Source organism: Mchenga conophoros, linkage group LG11, assembly GCF_057382185.1.
Source record: "Mchenga conophoros isolate Kocher_MC1m ecotype Shallow Benthic linkage group LG11, M_conophoros_male_GT1.1, whole genome shotgun sequence".
NCBI classification, from domain to species: Eukaryota; Metazoa; Chordata; class Actinopteri; order Cichliformes; family Cichlidae; genus Mchenga; species Mchenga conophoros.
In genome coordinates, this window is record NC_140536.1 from 39,411,819 (window position 1) to 39,425,599 (window position 13,781).

At 39.7% G+C, this 13,781-nt stretch overlaps 1 pseudogene; it reads right to left on the bottom strand.

Moving 5' to 3' along the window:
- Nucleotides 1-2,317: 2,317 nt before the first annotated feature.
- Nucleotides 2,318-11,404, bottom strand: LOC146565084 (forkhead box protein N5-like; annotated as a pseudogene).
- Between the last annotated feature and the right edge of the window lie 2,377 nt (nt 11,405-13,781).

A 13,781-nucleotide genomic window follows, 5' to 3' on the forward strand; every position in this document is an offset into this window, starting at 1 on the left:
TGTGGACATTGACACAACCTGCGTCTCTGTCTTGTCCCTTGCCCATCCCGGTTCAGACACCCCGAACAATGCTGCAAAGGGGGTACATGGGACCTCCCTGCCAATGGCTTTGGTCAGAAAATCAAACAAATAATTCCAAAAGAGCTGTAGTTTTTGGCATTGAAAGAAAAGGTGAGATAAAGTTCCTCGACCACTTGAACACTTAACACAGAGGGCTGAAACGTTCTTATATATTTTTTTCACTTTAGTGGGAGAAAAATGCAAACTATACACAACCTTAAATTGGATCAGACAATGTCTAGCATTTATAGAACTACAATATATATTCTTAATGTACTCTTGCCAAAGATCATCAGTAACATCCACACCCAGTTCTTCCTGCCACTGCTCCCTAAAAATATCAGATGAAGGACTGTATATATCTAGTAAGGCCCTGTAAAAGCGAGACACAGCACCTCTAGTATAGGGCTATGGGCAGAAATCTGTGCCATCAGAAACTGAATTTGAATAAGTTCAATTTGAATTTGAATTGCTCAGATTGAATCTGAATTGTAACTTGAATAAATGCTTTTGAAAACTGAATTTGAATTAGTCTAATTTGAAATTGAATTTATGGTTTGAAAATGAATTGATTTGCTTTGAAACTGCATTTTATCCTTTAAAAATTCAGCTCTCGAATAATTTCAGTTTCACTTCTCACCATTCAGTTTCAGTTCTACAATTCAATTTCAGTTCCAAAATTCAGTTTTTTGGAACTTACATCCAGTTCCGGTTCAAGCGCAGATTAATAGAACTACGTTTTACTAGCGGACCGAAAGTGTTACTGACGGGAATCTACAGCGTCTTGAGCTGAATTAAGACTTCAGAAGTCATTCGTCATGTCGAATGAGCGGCGGATGAACTCTCAGGTTGGTAATAAATGTATTACATGTATAAGAACAAGCGTCATGTTAACAAATGATAGCCGTACGGTAACTTTTATGCTTATTGTAGCTGTTAGCTAAAAACGCTAATTTAGCGTAGTTTGCCCTGAATTCAGCTTTGACAACAAATATGATCGACTGTTTCTAGTAGAATTCCAAAGTTGTCATCTTGGACCCTCTCAGAGTACCCCCTCTGTATGCTTGCAGAGACCCCTACAGTAGGGAAACATGCAAAACGGTGCCCAAACCTTTGTATTTGAGCTTTATTTATGTCTTACACAGCATCCCAACTCTTTAGCTAACGTGAATAGTTAGTCTAATTCATTAGTGCAGCATTACTGGATCACCTCTGTTTGAAGTGATATAATGTGATATACAACTATCACTGAAACAGCAAACTTTGTAAATAAGCAAACAACACTTCTCATTCTCTAAACGTTTGGCCACAGCTGTAGATTACACTATCAGTGCTTGTTCACTCTTGACAATAATAACATTTCTAAATTTACTTTGTGCATCTACAGGTAAACAATATCTAATATTTTATCTAAATGACTGCTTTGTCTTTGAAAAGGGTGAAGAGCCTGAGGCCGGTGACAGTCCAGTTCTGCTCTAAGTACATCCTTACAGTGGCTCACAGGACAAGGCCACATTCCTGTCCTGCCAGAAGAGAAGAGAAACTTCAGAGTCTTCATGCAGTTCAACCACACCTGTCATATTCCATATGACAGGGGTCTCAAACTCCAGTCCTCGAGGGCATGGAAAAGTTGCATGACACTTTGACCGTTGAGGACTGGAGTTTAAGACCCCTGCCGTATGGTGTTCATGCTGTTTTCTACCCCACAGTTACAGCATGTCTGACTGCCTGTTCAGCATATGCAAAAATATATGATGAGTTTAAGCATTTGATGACTAAGGCCTTCCATTATGGTGTTTGTCATCACATGTCACAGACATCTGGATGATCATTTGGAATAAACAAGAAACTAAAAACTTGTTACTTCATCTTTTATCTTTATTATTATTATTATTATTATTGTTCTTATTTTACACTTTTCATTGTTAGGCATTAGGTTTATTTGTAGTAGTCCTTTCCAACGTCTTTCCCTCTTCCATGTTACTGTGGCAGCTTGTCAGCATCTATTTGGGGTTGGAAGTGGAACAGAAAGTAACGAAATCCAAAGTGCCATTAAAACCAGGAGAGGTTCTTATATTTCAGAAGGAGGGATTAATTCAAAAGAAATGACCTCAATGCCATATTTTATTTAGGAACCCTAGAGAGCACTTTGCAAAATAACACATTCTTATAATTTCACCCTCAGATGAGCCAAGCTACGACTGTCAGGGAAGGTGATGTAGGTACAGAGCATATGAGAGTGGTTAATGTCTCTTGTCTAGATGACGGCACAAGAGGGATCAATGGCAAGGCGTAGAGATTCAGTATCTTCAGTCTTCAGTGGACACTCCATTTCTGGCACAAAACACCAGTAAAAGATGGTCGATTTAGGAGGTGACCCGACAACTTCAGCCTGTCAAACATAGTAATGGAGCAGTGTGTTTAAAAAAAAATAAAAATCTAATTAAGCATGCACTCAGTACCCTAAGAATTATTATGGTAGTTAAACACAGTGATAGTTGTATATCATATTATATCACTTCAAACAGAGGTGCTCCAGTAATGCTGCACTAATGAATTAGACTAACTATTCACTTTAGCTAAAGTTATTAAGTCAGCTAAAGAGTTGGGATGCTGTGTAAGACATAAATAAAGCTCAAATACAAAGGTTTGGGCACCGTTTTGCATGTTTCCCTACTGTAGGGGTCTCTGCAAGCATACAGAGGGGTACTCTGAGAGGGTCCAAGATGACAACTTTGGAATTCTACTAGAAACAGTCGATCATATTTGTTGTCAAAGCTGAATTCAGGGCAAACTATGCTAAATTAGCGTTTTTAGCTAACAGCTACAATAAGCATAAAAGTTACTGTACGGCTATCATTTGTTAACATGACGCTTGTTCTTATACATGTAATACATTTATTACCAACCTGAGAGTTCATCCGCCGCTCATTCGACATGACGAATGACTTCTGAAGTCTTAATTCAGCTCAAGACGCTGTAGATTCCCGTCAGTAACACTTTCGGTCCGCTAGTAAAACGTAGTTCTATTAATCTGCGCTTGAACCGGAACCGGATGTAAGTTCCAAAAAACTGAATTTTGGAACTGAAATTGAATTGTAGAACTGAAACTGAATGGTGAGAAGTGAAACTGAAATTATTCGAGAGCTGAATTTTTAAAGGATAAAATGCAGTTTCAAAGCAAATCAATTCATTTTCAAACCATAAATTCAATTTCAAATTAGACTAAATCAAATTCAGTTTTCAAAAGCATTTATTCAAGTTACAATTCAGATTCAATCTGAGCAATTCAAATTCAAATTGAACTTATTCAAATTCAGTTTCTGATGGCACAGATTTCTGCCCATATAGGGCTCAACTGACATGAAGCTGTCAAGCAGTGAGTTTCGAGGAATCAAATTGTATTGTGGAATAGATGCTTTGATGAAATGTCTTAACTGTAAAAATCTGAAAAAATGTGAATTAGGAAGATTAAGTTTCACCCTCAATTGCTGAAAAGATGGAAAATGTCCATCAATGTAAATATCTTTGAGTCTTTGAATCCCTCTTCCCTGCCATGTCACAAACGTGATGTCCTCCAGCCCAGGCCTGAAGGCATGATTGTTACATATTGGGGCATCCAAATACATTTTAGGAGCCTTTACTGTGCCCAATAGTTGGTTCCAGACCTTAATTGAATTTTGAATCACAGGATTTCTGCCATATAGTGTATTCTTCACTTTTATCAGGCTATTAAGCAGGGCTGGAAGACAAGTTTGTCTACAAGACAGGTGTTCCATCATCAACCATGAAGGTTGTCCTTCCAAATCAGCACCTGGAGTACACCTTCGCCAAAATGAAAAAATATTTAAGTGTGCAGCCATATAATATAATCTAAAATTTGGGAGTCCAAGGCCACCACAAGTCTTATGTTTAACAAGATGTTTTTTGGAAATTCTAGGAACCTTACCCGACCACACATAGGAGGATACAATAGATTCCAGCTTTTTAAAATATGACTGGGGAATGCACACTGGGATTGACTGAAAGATGTACAAAAATCTGAGCGAAACTACTATTTTGATGGCATTAATCCGCCCCACCATGGAAATTGGCAATGTGATCCCAAACTCAATATTCTTTTCCAATTGATTAACTTTTCTATCCCAATTTTGCTTTAAAAGTTGTGACACCTTACGTGTGACTGTGATTCAAACTTATCTAGCGCTATTCTAAATGGAGTATTATGCAGATAAGCCATGTCCACCCCATCCGACAGAGGCATAAGTTCACTTTTCGTCCAATTTATCTTATACCCTGAGAGAGAGTCAAATTCATTAATAAGCTGCAATAGTGGACTGATAGAGGTCTTAGGTTTTGATATGAATAAAACTACGTCATCAGCATAAGCGGAGAACTTATGAGGAATACCCTGATGTATAATCGGTAGTATATCAGAACTTAGCCGTATACAAGCTGCTAAAGGTTCTAGGGCCAGGGCAAAAATAAAAGGAGAAATGGGATCTCCCTGTCGCGTGCCCCTGTGCAATCGAAAAGGGTTTGATACATCATTATTAGTCCTTGCAGAGGCCATAGGTCCTTTGTACAAAATTCTAATCCAATTGATAAAAGAACATCCTCGGTTTCTTAGCATTAAACTAATTTTTGCAGTACAAAAAGAGATCCTCTTAGATTCATTCTTAGTTTTAGTCTCCTTTTTTCCCACTGAGTTTTTGGTTCTGTTACTAGTTAGGTAACACAAACTAAAGTAAGTGTATTGACCGCAACAACTAACCAACTCCGTAAGTTCCGTACTGACAGAAGATGGCGCTAAACAGGTTTAAAAAACTTTAAGCACTTTTTTCCTAAATTCAACAACACAGAGTTACATCTATATCAGTTTTTGAGAGCACGGCTCCACGGTGTAAATTAGGCCTTATACATTTAGTGTTTCATTTCCACTAAGCATTATTGCTTTCTTCTTGTTCTGATGAAGTGAAATATTTTCCATGGTTCCCAATGCTGTATCACAAAGTGTTATATTAGCTTAAGAGCTTTAAAAAGCATCACTATAAATGAAAGCCTACCCTCTGCAGTATCTCTGGGCATCCTGCCAAGTGTAATATCCTTGGATGTAAAGATATTCTCTTGGCAACACTGATGATGATGGTGTCGTGATGATGAGGAGAATGAAGGTTCCACACAAGATGGTCTTCAATGCCAGCCAAATTCTTTTGTATCGAGAGCATTAAGACACTTTTACTTAAATAGAGGGATAGTTCTTTTCTATATGAGCAGTTAATATGAAGAGCAGCAATAATCTTAGTGTTCAGTTGGTGCACATACCTGCTCTTATGCATCATGTTGTCTTTTTTGCAGAGTGTGATGCTCAAGTGTTTACGAAGAAATACCTGCTGCTGCCCGGTGAGCTACCAACATCCAACTGAGTGTTTCACTGCTTAAATTTCATATACAAGAACGCTGATTTGACTAACAGAAATGTAAATGTCTGCCAAACATCAGCCTTCAGTCAGTGCATATGCAGAAAGCATTTGACTGTTGTCAAATGAAGGAAAGATTTACATAAAGATAAACGTCTTGCAAAAGAAAACAGGCAAGTTGAATTTAAATTAAAAATAGTCTTTGCGTCATCAGCTGTGGGATTGAGTTGAAAATTATGATTAGACATTTCTCTGAAAATTGGATCTTGAGGAAAAAAAATACATTACATGAACCTGTGAAATAAAAATCCAGAAGACCAATCTGGGAAAAAGACAAGCCATTGGAAGCAGTGGGATCATCAGTTCAATGATTTGCTAAAGCCTTTTGGACATTATACTCAGAATGAATAAGTAACCCTAACTTAGTTATCATAAGTGAGCTTTACTTAGTTTTTTTTTTTTTTTTTTTTGAGGCAATGAGTCTGCATGATTTGTTTAACTTGTGCGAACTATTTAGATTTTACAGTGTACCACTTATAAGTACCACTCATCTAAAGTAGCCTGTTTCAGCAGGCTACTGCACACTGCAGTCTTTGATCAAGGGTGATTGTCAGCAGTTTAACCTCTCTCCATTTGTGTGTGTATGAGCTTTGGTGAAGACAAATTATTTGTAAGAAGATGGATTCATAAATTTAGATAATGAACAGTGCAGCAGATGGATCTTTTATAGTATATGTTTTATTATGCTAGTGTTTAAATGCACATTTCCCCCTTTAACTGAAATCACATAGGAAATAAACACTGACTCATATCTGGAACAAAACGCAGTTATTTGTTGCAAACCAACAGCACCTCAGTTAATTAAACTGAATTCTACACTTCAAAATGAGTTTTATTACAAAGCATTTTCTTTAAAATAATTAATATTTGGTACCAAATTGAATTCCTTGTAAATATCTTACCAGTTCTAACAGTAAACTGGAGTTATGAGTCAATTCATTCCTCATATTAAGGTTGCATTCCATTTACCTGGGTGGGACATGCTCTTTTCCAGCTGCTTTAAGGATTCTCCTGTCAACGTGTGGCTCTCATCCTCAAGCTGCCATTGGCCATCTAAAGTAAGGTGGCCAAAAACATGACTTCCTCTTGCCATCTCTGCACAGCTGGTTGCATGTTTTGCTTAAACTGCTGTTGAAGCACAAGTTTGTTGGATGGTGTTCTTCCAGCCACCTGGAGCCGTTTGAAAAAATGGGAAGTGCTCTCTGGGAAAGTATTAAACATCAGAAAAGCTAATACCTCAGAACAGTGCAGCAGTTTTATCCAGTGTAAACATCTTTTTGGAATGAAAAGGGACCCATCTTACATTTTGAAAGACCTAATCATTCCTGATAGTAGTGAAGGAACCTCATGGGCAATTAGACAATCAAATCCTAACCTGGTGAAATTGTAAATCTGCTTTGAGGCTCCCAGTATGGCTGCTCTTGAGTGCCAAGGCAATGAGGATGCAGTAATTCACTGGTGGATGAGGCCAGCAGCCTGGCTTAAGAGGCTTATTGTCCTGAAAATTTTAAACACTTTCTGATTTTAATTCATCATTTGGACAAAAGCCTGTCTGAGGAAAAAAGGTTCTTGAGGACTTTTCAAAATGGCGAGTTTTCCTTCATTGGGATGCAGGCATCCCAGTGAAGGAAAATGGTAGAGGGTCCAAAGTTAGTGTTCCCATCCTGGGCTTTATGGTCCTTGCCTTACTTCTGCTCTTGATGGGTTGACAGGAGACGACATCATTCTTGACCTTGTCAGTGATGATCAGATTATTGACAGTAACATCAACAAATACAGGTTGTGTCAATCATTACTAACTAGTCTTCTAGCATTGCCAGTGTTGGGAAGGTTACTTTTAAAATGTATTCCATTACAGAATACAGAATACATGCCCTAAAATGTATTCTGTAACATATTCCGTTACGTTACTCAATGAGAGTAACGTATTCTGAATACTTTGGATTACTTAACATATTATCATGCATTTTACAACTACGTGAATGTACTATTGCTGTGTGATTTATTACTATTACTGAAGGTCTGCGGCTCCGAACCGTAGTAAAGGGACCTCTGACTAATACGGGTTCCGTGTAGGGCTCTTAGCCGAAAAATAGCTTTACTTTGTTGTCTGGGTCAACTCTGCTTGCGAGAGACAGAGAGAAGCGTTGAAAGGCTGCTCCAACGGAACTTATTGTTTCGGAGGAAAACACAAACACAGCATACTGTCGAGTTTTAATAGCTTACTTACAACTGGGCTCGTCAGGCACTCTTCTTGGCTGCAGTGGTTATTATTATATTTACATGCTTCCAGCTCCCGTTTTTGCTCGATGACAACTCGTACTTTTGACTCTGCTTTTTCTCCCACCATAACGAGTATGGCAGTCCATTCTCCCTGCAGCACGGACTACACTGCCCATGATGCTACATTCTGCATTGTGCCTATTAGCTTAGCACAACAACAACAACAAAAAGGCGCTCTCTCACCCAGGAAACACGCAGAGTGAGAGCGTCACCCTGTAACCATGGCAACTGCAACGCTGCCGCCTGGAACTACAGAACGTAGCTGTCAAACAAAACCCAAACAGTCCTGACCCGCCACAATATGAAACAGGAAAGTACTGCCGTGTAATCCATTTATTTCAGCAAAGTAACTGTATTCTAAATACCACCTTTTTAAACGGTAACTGTAACGGAATACAGTTACTCATATTTTGTATTTTAAATACTTAACGGCGGTACATGTATTCCGTTACTCCCCAACACTGAGCATTGCATATAGAAAATTATAAAATTTTAAAAATCCTTCAGTATTCAAAATGTGTATTTGACTTTGTGTAAAAGATTTATGTAGAGACTGAAGTCACTTATTGATTACCTACAGCAAACAATGAATGACTGGGGGCCTGTGTTTGACTTGTGAACGATCTTTATTGGTCAAACATGGTTTGTTCTTTAATGAATGCCTTGGGATATCCCATGAATACCAGTTGTAAGTGTTTAAACCTACAATATTATCTGATAAAGTCACATGTTAAATCCAGAAAATAAATGTTCATTGAGACTCTGCACAATCACCCAATGCTCTAACAAAGTAACCTAAAGGTTGCTGCTGCAAACAGATATGGGTGGTACATAATAGTGTGGCTGTGAGCGGTTAGTGTGTACTGTGTACTCAGAGGAAGAGGAAACTGATTTCAGCAGCTCCTCCTGGAGAGGAGCATCATGGGAGGGAAACACATGAAGCTCTGCTGTCAGGGGACATCGGGTCTCCAGGAGCAGAGTTTAGCTTTTTATTTATACACACAGGCTGCACGTCAGCTTTAATCTCTTTGTACTGGATCGAGCAGACAATGCTGGGATTCCCCAGCAGCCACAAGCTTGGTTTCACAAAAGTATCTGATGGACAGAAATATTCAGTTTGCTACAGTGATTACTTTAGAATCATTTCTCCAACACATGAAGCCAGACGAATAAAGTCAAAGGCAAAAGTGTCGTGTGATTGCTTCTTTTCCAGAAAAGAAATTAACAACTAAATTCTTTGTAACAATTTCCCTCCTTTCACAGTGACTGCATACAAAAAAAAGTATATTAGAAAGCATAGCGGCGGTACAAAGTTTTGACAAGGAGGCATCTATTTTGTTTGTCTGCTACTGTGCACTGGCACGATAATGTATATATTTGCATAGAAAGCATAGAAAGGCAAACTAGACTTAATGTAGTTTGCTTCTAGGTTTCCAAAGCTATTCATGCAACACTCAAGCACAAACACACACTGCACTGTAGTGGCAAACACACAAAGCTCACTAAATAATTTCAATATGGTGATGGAACTATATCCTTTTGTACTGGAAAAAAGGGAAAACGAAAAGGATTTAAATAAAATAAAATCACACACATCAGTGTCTAAAGCAATACAATGTGCCTCCCAAACTGGCCTGTTGAGGTATAAACTTCCATTTCTTTAAAAAGACTACACATGCCACCTTTTTAAAGGCAAACTAAGAAACACTGAGAGTGATTGTAAGTAGACCTTTACTGCTAAGTTATGGGGGTGGGATTCAAGGCAGGCTCACCTGATGTTTTATCGTACCAAATAAATGTATCTTCTCTTTTCGAGGTTCTTACAAAAGGCTTCTGGACCACATACTGATCATTCACACGCATGCACAATGAGAAAATACACACTGTCTTACCTTCAGATTGATTCACTGCTTCAGAACAAGTCAAAAACTGCTCATCCATATGACAAAATAAAGAGCAAACACTACTGGCAAAAATAAAATCAATCACCATGATATAACTGGCAGTAGTAATACGATGGCACTAGTCCAATATGGCGGCCAACCAAACCGGTTTGACAACCGGTTTGACCGGTTTCGTGCGTGTGGGCATGCGCGTTCAGGTGTGCTACCGGTTATGCTTGTTCATGTGTGGAAACACCACAGGGTGTCAGAGGGGTTACATGAGTTTATAGGTTTACCTTAATAAACCTTAATAAAGAGGGGGTGCTCTAGTCAAAAGTGTTGGTAATAGTGTTTTAATCACACTAATTTTCTAAATCTGACAATGTCTCAGCTTGCAGCGATGCAAGCATTTTATTTATTTAAAAACGGATCAAACGGGCCATTTCTTCTGTAAGGGGTTTCATGGTTTCAGAGTAGTTTTTAACACAACAGATGGTCGCAAATAACATTCAGCCCTTTAGAAAATAAATGCTATTGGGGCTACTTCTAAAACACGCTGCACACAATGTCACCTTTTCCCCCAAAGCAGCCAGTATCGCTCTTTTCAAACTAATCGTCTTTTAAATACACTCATTTTGTGATTAGGGGTTAGGTTAGGGGAAATTGAAACTCCTCCCTGCACGAGGGGGTTAGGATGAGTGTTTGGGCCCCTCCTCCAATTGGAGGCGGGCGGTGCACGGGCCATCCCTCGGTAAGGGGCCTGGACCTTGGATTGTCCACGGCGTCCGCCATGGCGCACCAGGGTCCAGTCAGAAGTCCATCCAACCATGGTGAGTTGGATGGAGGCGAGTGTTTTTTTAATTGGTTTTTCTACCAAAGTTTAAATTAAATTTTTAAAGTAAATTTTTAAAGCTTTAACTTAAATATGTAATTTTTAACTTAAATTTTTAAAGAAATAAAATAAAAAAATGAATTGGTTTTGAAAAAAACCTTTTAGTTATTAAAGAAAAAAGAAATCAAATTATAATAGGCCAAATGAATATGAATTTGTGTGCCTATGTGGCAACGTTTCGACCTGTGAAGGTCTTCTTCAGGGCTAGGCACACACAAAAATAAATGGGAAACAGGCTTGCTCTCAGAGGTCTGCTCTGTCCGATGGTTTGGAATGAAATGAGCAGCGAGTGCCTTCCCCTTCTATTTATACCCTCCCACTTTTTTTCAGTTCGAATTTAGTTTTAGAAAGCCAAATTAGTGTTTTTACCTTTTCGCTTTTAATTTTTCGAATAGAATTTTTACAAATGTATTTTTTAACCACTCCTCACTGGCAAAAACATATTTTTAGAAAGATTTTAATTTTTTAACCATGTAAATAATTTATAATCGTAGAAACAATTTTTTAACCACATTTAACCATGTCTACTGTATTGTTTTATTATTGTGTATGTAGTATTTTTTTTGTAAGTCATGAATTGAGTATTTTTAATTAATTGTAAGTAATTTTTATCCAGTAATTAGGGTTAGGGCCAAATCAAAAAATATTTAATTATGAATTATGAACCCAATCAATTAGGGTTAAGGCCAGAACATCAAGTGGTTAGGAGAAGGTAAGGTGGGGGCCCGATTGGGTCCCAATGCACAGGCCATCCTTGCTCCCGGCTCAAGGAACCATGTCCCCGATTTGGTGCCCTGAAAAGGGATTGTTTTAGCATCCTGAGCATGAGGCCTCCAGATGGGGAGGGAGGGGAGGAGGGAGGGAGGGAGAGCGAGAGAAAAGGGTGAGGGAGAGGGAGAAAGGGGGGGGGGGGGGGGAAAGGAGAAGAGGGTTTTTGGGGTCAAGGGTCAAACCAATATAGGGTTCAAGGTGGTTAGGGTGTGGGGAAAGAGCAGGCCCGGCTATGCCGGAACCTGAGTGCACGGGCCATCGCTGGGACTGGTGTTGGTGCCCCCTGATAAAAAAATTACCCTAAGCGGGTGTAGTGCACTGGGGTTGGGCCATTCGCGACGTTTCGGCTTAATTTAGCCTTCTTCAGGCTTGGCCCACCCGCTTCTTGTGTTCAATTTCGCCACTCTGGGCCTTTTATACTCTTGCTTTTCATTTCTGTTTTTCTTAACTTTTTCTGTTTCTTAGTTTTTTCTTGTTCTCAGTTTTTTCTGCTTTAGCTCTCCCTTTTTCTGTTGTTCTTTGTTCTTTCTGTTTTTCTTTATCTTTCTCTTTGTATTTCTGTTTTTCTTTATTCTTGTTCTTTATTCTTTCTGTGTTTCTTTATCTTTCTCTTTATATTTCTGTTGTTCTTTATTCTCTCTGTTGTTCTTTATTATTTCACTTTATTTCTCTTGTGTTCTTTTCTTTATTCCTTCTCATATTTCTTTAAATGGCACCCCCTTCTTTTTAGACATCCCGTCCTGTTCTGTATTTTTCTTTATATGGCACCCCCTTCCTGTAAATCCTTTCCTTTTGTACTTTGTCTTTTTTCTGACCTTTCTTGTCTTTTTTTTCTCTTAGTTTAGGTTTTTAGGGCTCCCTTAGGGTTAGGGCTAGGGTTAGGGGAAATTGAAACTAGGGTTAGGGGAGAAATAAGTTGGGAGTCCGGTCCCCGAAGGGGGCCGGGCTCCAATGCACTGGCCATGCCTGCTCCCGTCCCAGGCGGCAAGGTCCCCCACGGCTTTTTATTGTATTATCTTTTTATAGTCTCATTAATTTGATTTTAAAGTAATATTTAGGACACATCATCAGTAGTGGACCCTGGAATCATTGGATGTTTCGGCCATTATCACTAGACATCCTCCTCCAAGGAAGGCCCTGCCAAGGTTGATCACGCCTTGGAGTGTGTCATCAATTAAATAAGACAATAGTCATTCATTAATGCCTTTCTGGGCTTTAATTTTTAAAGTTTCCTAATAGTAATTAAGTAATGCCTTTCTGGGCTTTAATTTTTAAAGTTTCCAAGAGGCCAATCGGGCCCTGTCAGGTTCAATCGCCTTTTAGAGAGTTAATTAGGCCCTATTTGGGTTCATGGCAATCTAACGTATGTCCGTGACTTTGAGAATTTCACTCAAGAGCCACCCCGGGCGGTCTGCGCTTGGGGGGACGAAGGCAGTGTCCAAAGGTCACCTGCGAATGCCCCAGCCGCGGAGACGTGGAGGTCTCCGATTGATTGCATGTCTGCACTTGGGGGGACGAAGGCAGTGCCCGAAGGCCGCCTGCGACTACCCCAGCCACGGAGACGCGGAGGTCTCCGATTGATTGCATGATCCATAAGTCCTAGGGTTAGGGGAGAAATAAGTTGGGAGTCCGGTCCCCGAAGGGGGCCGGGCTCCAATGCACTGGCCATGCCTGCTCCCGTCCCAGGCGGCAAGGTCCCCCACGGCTTTTTATTGTATTATCTTTTTATAGTCTCATTAATTTGATTTTAAAGTAATATTTAGGACACATCATCAGTAGTGGACCCTGGAATCATTGGATGTTTCGGCCATTATCACTAGACATCCTCCTCCAAGGAAGGCCCTGCCAAGGTTGATCACGCCTTGGAGTGTGTCATCAATTAAATAAGACAATAGTCATTAATTAATGCCTTTCTGGGCTTTAATTTTTAAAGTTTCCTAATAGTAATTAAGTAATGCCTTTCTGGGCTTTAATTTTTAAAGTTTCCAAGAGGCCAATCGGGCCCTGTCAGGTTCAATCGCCTTTTAGAGAGTTAATTAGGCCCTATTTGGGTTCATGGCAATCTAACGTATGTCCGTGACTTTGAGAATTTCACTCAAGAGCCACCCCGGGCGGTCTGCGCTTGGGGGGACGAAGGCAGTGTCCAAAGGTCGCCTGCGAATGCCCCAGCCGCGGAGACGTGGAGGTCTCCGATTGATTGCATGTCTGCACTTGGGGGGACGAAGGCAGTGCCCGAAGGCCGCCTGCGACTACCCCAGCCACGGAGACGCGGAGGTCTCCGATTGATTGCATGATCCATATGTCCTGCTCAACTCACAATTATTAGCTTTTAGCTTCTGCAGGTTTAAAGTACTAATAATTATTGACTTTTAGCTTCTGCAAGTTTAGAGTATTAATATCATTTCATAAATG